Source organism: Pteropus alecto, unplaced genomic scaffold (assembly GCF_000325575.1).
Source record: "Pteropus alecto unplaced genomic scaffold, ASM32557v1 scaffold62, whole genome shotgun sequence".
NCBI classification, from domain to species: domain Eukaryota; kingdom Metazoa; phylum Chordata; class Mammalia; order Chiroptera; family Pteropodidae; genus Pteropus; species Pteropus alecto.
The window spans coordinates 3,212,716-3,225,179 of NW_006432491.1; positions in this window are offsets into that span (position 1 = coordinate 3,212,716).

Below are 12,464 nucleotides of genomic sequence, written 5' to 3' on the forward strand. Positions count from 1 at the left end.
ATAACCATTGAAATCTAATAGGGGATTGTATGTTTTTAATTGCAATTAAAAATAAAATTATACTTTCCCAAATTCTTTTAATGCTGTTCTTTAAGTGGATACTTCCAAAATTTCTACTCTATTTAATATTAAAAACAAAAGCTGTTGTGCTTACTATATCCAATTAGAAATGAATATTAATTAGGAATATAATGTCTTTAATCATGTTAAACCATAATATATGTACTTATCTGTCATATTATTTTTATATATAGATCCCTCTTCTCTGACAATATATAAAACTATCGAAGACATTTAAATGACAGACTGTTTTAGGCCCCATTTCTCACTTTATAAAATTTATTTAAAATAGCTTACCTGATAATGGGCTACTGTTTTCTTCATCACCTCTTTTCAGCTAACTTAGAAGTCATTATAGACAGAGAAAGCTATACAGATAGCCCCTTTGATCACCTAAGTTGAGAAGTGTTGAGGTTATTTGTTGCATTTGCCTACTATAATTTTATCCTATTGTAATATTAAATTGGCTAAATAGTATTTAAAGTGATGTATAATATCTGCTATTTAATTAAATTGATAGCGATTGAGCGAAAATACGAAGGGAAGGACAAGTGCCAGTCTTATGAAAGAGAAAATTATAAAATGATTTGAGAGTTTGGGTTGTCTAACATGCTATATTTATTTTTATATGTTTTTTCTGTCAGGAGGCTTTAAGAAGTTGATGAGTTAGATAATTTATTGCTATATACATTTAAATATATGAAATAACAATTTGGAAGTGATGGTATAAGAACTTTAATTGCTTCATCTTAAACAATTGGAATAATTGTATCTTTGCCTATTTTCTTCTTTCCCTGGAACCTGTCTTCCCTTTACATATCAGATTTTGCCTCTCTCCCTAATAAAGTACAATAAGTTAAAATTATTTCCCTATGATAAATATTTACATTATATCTTAGTTTCAAATTTTGCAAAACAGACTGCTTTATGGAATTCAAATATAATTATGTGGTTTTCCTTGTCATTAAAATAACAGTTTAAGGGAGGAATTGCCCTAATTAGCTAACTATATATCATAGTTATATATATTTTAAACTACTAAAGCAGTAAATATAATGCGGATGTTATTTTATTGACAAAAATAGCATTTAAAATGTTCTGTTTCCATGAAAACTTTCAACCTCTTACTCTCCTCCTTTTTCCAAGTTTTCATTATCTCCGTTCTACCGTGGGTATTCAGGCACTAGTAAATTTAAAAAATAATAAATTACTCAGTTTTTAGGGATTAATATGTAATAGAAGAACAAGCTAACCTTCATCCTGCATCTGGATTCAGATCCATTTTTAGATTTCTTTTTTTCATACCAAGGCTAATTACAGAGATTAGCATATAACATTTATAACATGTTATAAACTTGAAAAGTAATGCCATGTAACCTTCGAATTTGATAAGGTTAGTTTTTTACAAATGAATTAGAGAAAGAAAAATACTGAAAGTACTCATTTCTATACTATTTATTCCCTGATACCATGAGAATTATATTCTGTAAATAAAACACTATGTTTCTGCTAAGAAGGAGGAGGAGAGGGAGGGGGAAAGAGAGGAAAGGAAAGGGAGAAAGAAAATTAAAAACCATTTGTGCCTCCCATTCTCCATTTAATAAAGTTTATGCAGGCCAAATTAATTGATTCTTCCTTTTGTATTACCTTTCCCATATTACTTTAATTTTAACTTCTCTTATAGCTGTGTTCACATTTAATTTATTGACAGGCCTCTCCAAATAGATTGTGAGAAGCTTAATAGAGTCCTAGGACCCAGCACAGTGGCCTGCTCAAGGTAGAGGCTCCACAAATAGTATTGAATAGAATTTTCATAATATATAAACTTATGAGGAAGAGAAGACAAACACTATAGATAATTGATTGATTCACTTATACATGCAGCAAGTACTTTTTAGGTAGTAAGATATGCTGGGCATGGGAGATATTGCAGGTTAAATAATTAGGAGCTCACCAAATGACTTCTAAAGTTTAGTTCTGAAATTCTCTATATTCGTATTCTATATTTCATTTTGTTTTACATATGCTGCAATAAAATATGAGCTCCTAATGTTTTACAGATAGATTGAGTATTAACCAACTTGGCAATTATGGTAGATTTAATATTGATAGGATACTGTAAATTGTTTCAGTGAAAGGAAGCAATATCAAAAGAAACTTAGGAAAATAAGCATTTCTGATTTATTATCTGCGGGAAATAGTGACTAACTCTAACATTAAAATTAATATTGTTTGGAAAGCATTTAAGCATTCTTGTTCCCTGGCATATGTCATCAGTTTGGCTCAAACTCTTATAAAAATTAAAAATTAAATAATAATAAAATTATTATGGTTTTTAATCTGCATAGTCACTTTTCCATCATTGAAAATCTGTTGTAAACTAGATACATTGAAACTATAAATAACCTTTTTTAAACTTATGTAATAAATTTGTAATTTATGTAATAATTTGTAAATTAATTTGTAAAGAATCTTAAAAAATTCAATGATCATTTTTTGAAAAACTATGGCAGATGCTGAAAATATACAGCAATTAGTGGCATAATTGCTTTTTAATAAATGCATTAAAATAATACAATGCAAAGTGACCTATGACATAAGAGTACAAATAAGATGCAGTTGCTTTATAGAAATGCTCCATGTTAGAAATCAAACTTGAATCAAGATCTGAAGTTTAGCATTTTTACATTACAAAGATGATGAGAGTGGTCATTTTAGGATAGAGAATAGTATAAAGAGTAACACTGAAATAGATAATTCATGGTGCATTTTCAAAGAGCAGAGATTTATCTCATTTATCTACAACATAGAGTGCAGAAGAAGGGTTAATGGAAACTAAGTCTAGAAAGGTAAACTACAACCAGATTTTGGTGGTCATTAGATTTCATGCTGCAGGCAACAAGGAGTCATGTTCGTTTCTACACATTTTCCATAAATGTGTGACTCTAATGCCTTATTTCAGAACTAAAAATTATACTGTACATTGTATTGGTGTGAAATCAAACCATTTGATTTTGCCTCATGATTCACAGTATTAATGAAGTGTGTGTGTGTGTGTGCGTGCGTGTGTGTGTGTGCGTGCACACGCACACTTTTGCTTAAGCTATGGCATTTGAATTTTGAAATGAAGATGATAAATTTCTTGGTCGAGAAGCCTGTCTTTATTGATCAGATACTGAACCACGGTAATGAGTCCAGGCACTGAAGTGATAACTAGTATTTCCTTCTCTAAATAGGTTGATAATCTTGAACACAGTAATTATAAGGAATTGACTAGAACCAACTGGTCTTAAAATAGATAAAATAGGTTTTTTTTTAATTAAATGGAATAGCTTGCTAAAAATAATATTAAAAATAGGGATTGTGACAACAGATCCATTATTAGGGCAGAAAAAGACTTTTAAATAGAAAATTCTAAAACAGAGCCTTGGCCCAAATAATCAACTCTATTCCTTTCAGCAAAATGCTGGATAAATCAGAATGTGATTTAAATTCTATGTCAAATTTTCAAGGATATTTACAGACTCTGTTTCACACCAATCAGTCTGGAAAAGTGTCCACTGTTACCCACTTTGAAGGTCAAGGCAGTCCAAGTGACAAATGGTTGGATGAGAATGCTTCCACTGCCCCTGCTGCCAGGACTAGCTATAAATCAGTGTGTAACATGAGCAGAGTGTATCACAGCTATCCTCTTTTTGCTAACTTCAGTAAACAGTGCCTTCATGCTCCCTGAGGCAGTATAGGTACCCCTCTATAGTCACATTCACATCTTCCTCATCTGTGTTGTACTATGACCCAGCATTTTCTCTACTTCTCTACAGTGTGTCCAGTTGGACTCAGCACTCAGCTAGAACCATGTTGGAAGACTAGATGATGTAGTAGGGAAATTCACACCAAGATGCCTAGTATATAAAATCAGCTTGATTTTCCTCCAGGAGTGTTTTTTATTTAGACAACTCTTTTTAAAATCTAGAATTCTTACTAAGGAATTAAATAATGATGTTTTATTAATTATAGTGAATTTTTGGCCTTAGTGGTAAGCTGTAGTTAGATTGTGATAGGCAGGACTTTTTGTTTTCTTAGCTTTCTTCAATTTCTAATTAAAAGGCTGAAAGATGAAATATATCTCTGAGATACTAGTTTATGTTTTTATTCTCTACCTTTTCTTTTTCCCTTAATCTGTTTTAGCAGGTATCCAAGTCGTGTATTTTTTCCTCATTGAAGAGATGACGTTATCGGCAAGGCAGAAAGCAGGCTTTCTTACACAACAGTAAACCCCCATACCCTCCCCAGAATAGGAATGAAACTGACAACCCTGGCTCCAACTGAGCAGCAAAATAAAACAAAAACCTATTTATCAAGCAGTGCTCTAAGCAGGAGGCAAAACTTCAGAAGAAATGGATGCCCGGTTTATTTAGGGAGGCTGGATTTTTAGACTTGGATTTTCCATCTTTACATTTTCTCATGCCTGAAAGGTAGAATGGGATCAGGAGAAACAGAAGTGAAAGGTCCCACTACCTGGTACAGTGGTCATCTCAGCAGTAACCACTGTAAACTTATGGCTCATGGCCAGCAGAGCCTCCTCAATGATTTCTTATATAAGAACCTAGAGTTTTTTAATCATCTGGAGATAGTTGACATGAAAGTATAATTCAAATTAAAATTTCTTATTGGTTCCATAAAGTATGAACTCAAATTCAAAATTACTAGAAAAAAATTGTCTATATTGATTTATGATCTAAAACTTGTCCAATCTGCTGTGGTTTCAACTCCCAACATACCACTGAAAATACTATTGGAAAGCTGTCTGATGGTCAGGTATTACACCTCTTCCTTTACTTACTGCAGACATAAGGTGACCGACCATACATCCGAGTTTGCTCAGGGTATTCCCAGTTTATGAATGTTTTTCTCTTGTAATTATTAATAGTGTACCCGTTTACTCTTAGTAGTGTCCAGGTTTGGATAATAAATTACATGGCTTCCCGATACATAACTCATTCAACTATAACAATCTGTATAAGCTAGATTATGCTGTTCTAACAAATAACACAAAATTAAAATGGCTTAGCACGACAAAAGTTTATCAGCTGACGTTCTAGGCAGCTGTCTTCCATGGATTAGCTCAGCATTCCAGACACCAGCATATTAAGCTGTGCATTCTACAGTTTTTACAATGGGAAAAGAGAGCTCTTAAAGTGTCTTATGCCAGCAAATAAATGATCAAGTCTGGAAGTGACCCACATCATTTCTGCCCAGAACTCATTGGCCAGAACTATTTATATGGCTCAGTCTATCTGCAGAAGCCTGGATAATTTTCCCACTTTTCTGAAAAGAACAATGTGAACATGGTAAGTATCACCATTAGATATTCAAAGAAGCTGAGTACCAAGGGGCCTATTTATTGTTGGTATTATTAAGCTGAAAATTATACTTACATGGGCAGATAAGTTCCTTTGCCACTACCTTCATGCTTAGTAACAATGGCTCTCTGAGGATTTTAGCCCCAGTTCTTCAAGGCAAGATAAGAGGGTCTAAAGTGTTGTCACTAAATAATAAGAGAATCAATAGCAGACAAGAAAACAACACCCAAAATATGATTCAAGATCTTTTTAGTTTGATAACACTAACAATAAAAAATAAGTCATACAACAGAAATACATACTTCATAAACATATGTGTATTGTATAGCCCCCTAACTTAAATAGTAGGAGTAAAAACCATAAACTAGTTAATGCACATAATTAATGGTCTATTAGCATACCTTGTGAAAATTAACCTTTTGTTTTGACTATGTTTCAATAGAAAACTGTAACACACTTTTGGGTTATCAGACTCTAGCCCTGTTCATTGTTTTTAAGCTATTTTTCACCTCTTTTTAACCTACATGGTTTTATTACCTACCTGTAAATTGGACTGGATCCTGCTGTTCTGCACATTTTGTCAGTCTTTACCAAATTTTCAGTTCATGTTTATTCATATCATTTTTCTCTCCTCAATGTGCTCTTGGGAATCTTGCCAAAGTTTTGATGGCTGTTGTCTGATGATGCCAGAAGATCACTACCTGAGTCTAGCTATTACTAGGACTATGCAAATATTGGTCACTCTAGAAATAGTATACCAATTAAGAAAAAAATGTTTAAATAGATGCTTCTTTGTTATAGTCTACCATTTTCTCAAAATCATGCCATTTTCATTTTGCTTTATTACAAATTTTGTTGTCATTTTTCTTCTGAAGACTACTTTTGTTTTCTGTATTAGCAAGAAAAAAATTCCTTTTAAATTATCTTTCAAGATTCTTAATCATTTTGTTATTTGAATACATTTTGACCTGTTTCTTTTTTTTTAACTTCTTATTTTGTAATGGTTACAGAGTCAAAAGAAATTGCCAGGGTAGTACAGAGAGTTCTCATGTACCTTTTATTCAGTTTAATATCTTACATATTTATAATACAATATCAAAACTAGGAACGTGACGTTGGTGCAATATGCGTGTATAACTCTTCTGCTTGACTGAATCTACTATTGAAGCTCTCTATTGAAGTTTTCATTTCATGCATTGTATTCTTCAATTCCAGAATTTGTTGGGTTCTTTTTTTATCATTTCTCTCTCTTTGTGGAACTTCTTGTTTTGTTCATGCACTGTTTTGCTGATTTAATTATTTATCTGTCTTATAGCTCATTGAGCTTCTTTAAAACAATTATTTTGAATTTTTCAGGCAATTTGTAGAGCTCCATTTCTTTGGAGTTAGTTACTGTAAATTTATTGTTTTCCTTTGGTGGTGTCGTGTTTCTTTAATTTTTTTGTGTCCCTCATAGCTTTGTGTTGGTGTCTGCACATTTGAAGGAATAGTCACCTCTTCCAGAATGGAGTGGCTTTGGTGAGGAAAGAACTTCACCTGCAATATGTGTGTGTTTGTCAGTTGGTTGGGGTACATGGAAGCAGCAGGTCTAGCACCCACCATTTCAGGGATGTAAATGGGACACCAGTTCTTGACGTCCATGAGCATGCTGGTTCTGGGGGATATGTGGTCATACCAATTATGAGGGAGCACATGGCATCATGGCTGGTGTGTATGTGTGTGTATGTGTGTGAGTGTGTGCGTGCGTGTGCACACATGTGCGCGCGCAGTGGCTCCAGTCCTGGCAAGAGAGTTCCAGAGGTAGCTCCAGCTGAGCAGGGACAGTTGGTGCAGAGATGGCTCTGGCTAGGGAAGGTGCAGTATAGCAATGTAGCTTTGGGCAGTTTTATCAGCATCAGCGTAGACTAAGGGAGTCAGTGGCAAAGGCTGAGGGTGTCTACTGCAGTGGTAAGGACTGCTACTCTCCTTTTCCCTCAAATTGGGAAGTTGCAGCTGAGGGAATCACTCTCAATGCTGAGCTGTGCCAGGATATGAGATTGACCCTGATAAAATGCTTCCTACACCTTTCTATTTGGCCATCCTTGGCTTTTATGCTCCTCTGGGTTCCCGAAGATTTTTGTTGTGTTCTGGAACTTTTCCAGATCTATTTTATTCCATGAGTACTTGTTCAATCATTGTTTTTGTGGGAGGAGGAGGGCTAGGACCTCCTAGTCTATGTCTATAATCTTGCTGATATCACTTCTGTATATATAACTATGTAATTTTATTACATGTGTAGATTCCTGAAACCATCACTGTATTCAAGACAGAACTATTTTATCATCACAAATATCTCACATCTTCTATCCTTGTATAATCACATCCACCCTTCCTCTTCTATCCCTAACCCCTGCTAATCACTAATCTGTCTTTCATGTCTATATTTTGTCATGTAAAGGAAGTTATAGAAATGACACCATATAATATGTGACATTTTGAGATTAACATTTTTCACTCAAGGTGATGTCTTTGACACCCACCCAAGATGTTGCATGTATCAATAGTTTGTCCTTCTTTATTGTAAAGTAGTATTCCATGATATAGATGTACCACAGTTAATTGAACCATCTATCTATTGAGAGACACTTTGGTGGTTTTCATTTTGGGGCTAGTACAAATGAAACTGCTATGAAAAATTGTGTACAGGTTGTTTTGTAAACACAAGCTTACATTTCTTTGAAATAAATATCCAGAAGTGCAGTTGCTGGGTCATATGGTAATTATATGTTTAGTTGTAATTTTTTTTAAGAATATGCCAAGCAATTTTCCAGTGTCTGTACCATGTGACATTCTCACCTATATATAAGACTAGATTCTCCGCATCCTCCCCAATCTTTAATATTGTCACTATATTTTTATTTTAGCTGTTCTAATTGTAGTGACATTGAACATTTTTTATGTGCTTATCATTGGTATACCTTCTTTAGTAAAGTGTTTCTTTGTCTTTTTATCATTTTCTAATTGAATTTTTTGGTATTTTTAATGTGTTTTGAAAGTTCTTGACATTCTATATGTGATTCTTTTGTCAAATTTGTAGTTTGCAAATGTTTTCTCCCAGTCTATCACTTGTCTTTTTTTAATCTTTTAACAGGGTCTTTCACAGAGCAAAAGTTTTTAATTTTGATGCAGTCCAATATATCGAGTTTATCTTATAAGTTGATGTTTAGGAATCATGTTTAAGAACACCTCACTAAACCCTATGTCCCAGAGGTTTTCTCTTATGTTATCTTCTAAAAGTTTGTAGTTTTACATTTTATATTTAAATCTATGATATATTTCGAGTTGATGTATTATATTAGGTATGGAGTTTAAATTGAGGTTCATTTATTTCCTGTAACATTCTAGTGCTCGAGCAACATTAAAAAGACTGTCTTCTCATCATTAAATTGCTTTTGCGCCTTTGTCAAAACTCAGTTGGCAGTATATACATATGGAGCCATTTCTGTGTTCTCTCTTCTGATTTATGACTTTATCCTTCTGCTAGTGCCACATAGTCTTACTATTTTAGCTATATAATAAGCTATATAATAATAATTAGAGTGATTCAACTCATTTTATTCTCCTTCAGAATTCTTTTAGCTGTTCTAATTCTTTTGCCTTTTCATATAAATTTTAGAATAATCTTGTATGTATAAAAATATATTTCTGGGATTTTTTGAAGAGTTATGATAAGCATAATAATTATGATTCAACTCATTTTATTCTTCAGAATTCTTTTAGCTGTTCTAATTCTTTTGCCTTTTCATATAAATTTTAGAATAATCTTGTATGTATAAAAATATATTTCTGGGATTTTTTGAAGAGTTATGATAAGCCTATATCTCAAAATTTGGAGATAATTGATACACTATGTTGAATTTTCCCATTTATGAACCCAGGATAGCTCTCAATTAATAACATTGTTGATTTTTTTATTCGTATTTTTTAACATACAAATTCAGTATATACTTTGTTAGATTTACACCTAAGTATTTATCACTTTTTGAGTGATTATAAGTGATATTTAATTTTTAATTTTGGTTTCCACATATTCATTGCTAGTATATAAAATACAGTTGGTGTTTGTATGTAAACCTTGTGTCCTGTGACCTCGCTGAACTCACTTATTACTTTTAGGAGTTTTTATGTGTCAATAGATTTTTGGAGATTTTAATATAGACTATCATTCCAACTACAAATAGGGACAGTGTATTTCTTTCCAATTTGTATGCCTTTATTTTCTTTCTTATCTTCTTGAGCTACCTAAAACTTCCAGTAATATGTTGATTACCGATAAAAATTCTTCTTTACTCCCGATCTTAAGGGAAAAGAATTGTCTTACACCATTAAGCGTAATTTTATCTTTAGGTTTTTTATAGATAGTCTTTATCAAATTGAAGATGTTCTTCCTCTATTATACTTTGCTGAGTTTTTATCATAAATGGATGTTGAATTTTGTCAAAACCTTTTTCTATTTCTTTTGACCTAATCATGTGATTTTTCTTTAGCCTGTTAATATGGTGGATAGCATTAATTTTCAAATATTGAAACAGCTTTGCATCTGCAGAATAAATAACATTTGCTTATGATGTAAAATTCTTTTTATTTAATGCTGAATTCTGTTTGCTAATTTTTTGTTAAGAATTTTTGCATCTATATTCATGAGAGATATTGATCTGTAGTCTTCATTTTTTAATATTGGCTTTGTTAGATTCGCCGAAGGAGGAACACACAAGGCCAAAGGGGTTAAGCAAGATTTATTGTATCAGAGTGACAGCCTGGCTGAACCGAAGATGGCATCAGCTCCGAATGCAAGCGGACCTGAAAATTATATGGGGCTTGAGGCAGGCTTTTTTTTTGTGGAAATATTTTGGGTGGGTAAATTGGCGGGGTAGGGAAGAACATCCAGTGAAGTGGGAGGTGAGCATGTAGTGTTGCTAACCAGGATGCAAGGTCTGATTCCCACACAAAGGTAAGGGAGGAGTCTGCATCCCACACTACAGAGGTTGTGTGTGTGTGTGTGTGTGTATCTAGGACCTTCCTGGTCCTAACACCTTTGTCTGGTTTTGATATCAGGGTAATACTGTCTTCATTGAATGAGTTAGAATGTATTTCTTCTTCTTATAATTTCTGGAAGACATTGTGTACAATTGGTGTTATTTTTTTTAAACCCAAATTTGGTAGAATTCATCAATGAAACCATCTGGGCCTGGAGATTTCTTTTTCCAGGAAGTTTTTAGTTAAAAATTCAATTTACTTAGGAATTATAGGGCTATTCAACTTATCTATTTCATATTGGATGAGTTGTAGTAATTTCATTTAAGTTGCAAAATTTATGTGTATAGAGTTTCTTGGTGTTCTTTTTTCATTTTAATGAATGCAGGATCTGTAGGGATAGCCCCTGTTTCATTCTTGATATTAGTAATTTGTGTTCTCTCTTTTTTCTCTATCAGTCTTCCTAGAGGCCGGTCAACTTTATTGATCTTTACAAAAAAATAAAAATAAAAACACACTTTTGTTTCCTTCATTTTCTCTAATGTTTTTTCCTTCAATTTTATTCATTTTTGTTCATATCTTTATTAATAACTTCTGCTTCTTTTGGATTTATTATGCTCTTTTTCTAGTGCTTCAAGAGCTTGGATAATTTATTTGGAAATTTACTCTTTTCTAATTTAAACATTTGGGTGCTATGAACTTTCCTTTTAGTGCTACTTTAGCTGTGTCCCACAAAATTTGATATATTAGGTTTTAATTTTCATTTAATTTAATGTATTCTTTATTGCCCTTGAGATTCCTTCTTAATTTATGGACTATTTAGAAGTATATTGTTTAATTTCCAAGTCTGGATATTTTTTTCTGTTATCTTTCTGTTATTGATTTCTAGTTTGATTTCATTGTACTCAAAGAACATGCTCTGTATGACTTCTTTTAAATTTGCATAATCCAGCCTGAGGCAAAATTCCAGTAAGTCTGTGGACCTGTGAAACTAGAAAACAAGTTATCTGTTCCCAAAATATAATGGTGGGACAGGTATAGGATACTAGTTACTGACATTCCTATTTAAGATGGGAGAAAATGGAAAGAAAAAAAGGAGTTACTGATTATAAGCAATTTAGAAATCCAACTGGGCAAACTCCATTAGGTTTCAGCATGTTAAAGAGTGGAAAATTTTCAAGTGAACCAACTAGCTAAGTCAGCTACAGGGAAGAAATATCTTTAGATACCAGAAGTTGTCCTACTTGCTTGGGTGTGGGTTAGGAATTGTATTGTATAAGACATGAAGATGGCCAATGTCTGCTTCTGTAATCCACTTACTTGTTAATTAAGGGTGTGGTTCTGGGCAAAGATATGCTAACAGCCAACTTCCACTTCTGTAATCTGCTTGCTTGTTCAGAAGACCACCAGGATATGGTCTTAAACTTTATAAGCTGCCTCCTCTGAAAGCTCGGGGTCTGATCTAGTGCCGGGGCTGATCTAGTGCTGGCTAATAAAGGCTCATAATTAATCTCAATTGGCTCCGTTGGTCTCAGAATCGTTCGTGCCATAACAAGCACCTGGGAATAATCATCTGTGCTCACTGATTCACCTTCTGAATTCCTGAGATACCGGTAAAATTTCTGAAAATTGGACACGAGCCTTCTGTTCCAGTCTCACTGGTGAGTTAGTCTAAGAGTCTGTGGGCCCTGAGAACTAGTGGAAGGGAAGGCGCGGCACAACTTCCCTAGTACTGTCAGGTGTGAGACCTCAGACCCTGACCCAGTACCTGTTTCGGATTCGGTTTCTGATACGCTAGCATTGTGTGTTATCTGTAGTCTGTTTTGTCTGTCTGTATTGTGTATGTTTGTCCGGACTGGTCGAATGTACTGTTACCCTCCTATTGCCTTGGTCCTCATAAGTTTACTTACTTTGGTTTCCGTCAAGTTTGTCTCATTGTCTGATTGTTCTGGTCCCTGAATATCTCATGCGATTTTTCTTGTTAGTTTATTAATTCTTCTTTTTGATGCTACAGCACCGCTACTACAG